The 213-nt window shown below is 60.6% G+C and overlaps 1 protein-coding gene across 1 annotated transcript in view; it reads left to right on the top strand.

The window, feature by feature from the left end:
- IGFLR1 (IGF like family receptor 1) overlaps nt 1-213 on the top strand; it is a 5068-nt gene that overhangs the window by 2781 nt on the left and 2074 nt on the right. The gene's annotated exons all lie outside the window — the stretch shown is intronic.

Genomic DNA, 213 nt, shown 5'->3' with positions numbered 1-213 from the left:
AAGGGGCGTCCGGCGGAAGCTGGGGTGAGTGGAGCAGACCGGGCGGGCCGCTGGGGATAAGGCAGAAGGGAAAGGGTATCTCTAGCACAGCAGAGGTGGGATCGGCGGCCTCACTGGAGCTCGGGTCTCCTTCTAGACTACGAGTTCGAGGAAAACTGCGGGTTCAACGACTACGGCGATCTCTTAACGCACCCGTTCAAGGAGTGTTCTCCT

The sequence above is a fragment of the Carlito syrichta genome, unplaced genomic scaffold (assembly GCF_000164805.1).
Source record: "Carlito syrichta isolate Samal-C Ts95f unplaced genomic scaffold, Tarsius_syrichta-2.0.1 Scaffold123311, whole genome shotgun sequence".
Taxonomy (NCBI): Eukaryota; Metazoa; Chordata; class Mammalia; order Primates; family Tarsiidae; genus Carlito; species Carlito syrichta.
This window is presented reverse-complemented; position numbering and strand designations above follow the sequence as displayed.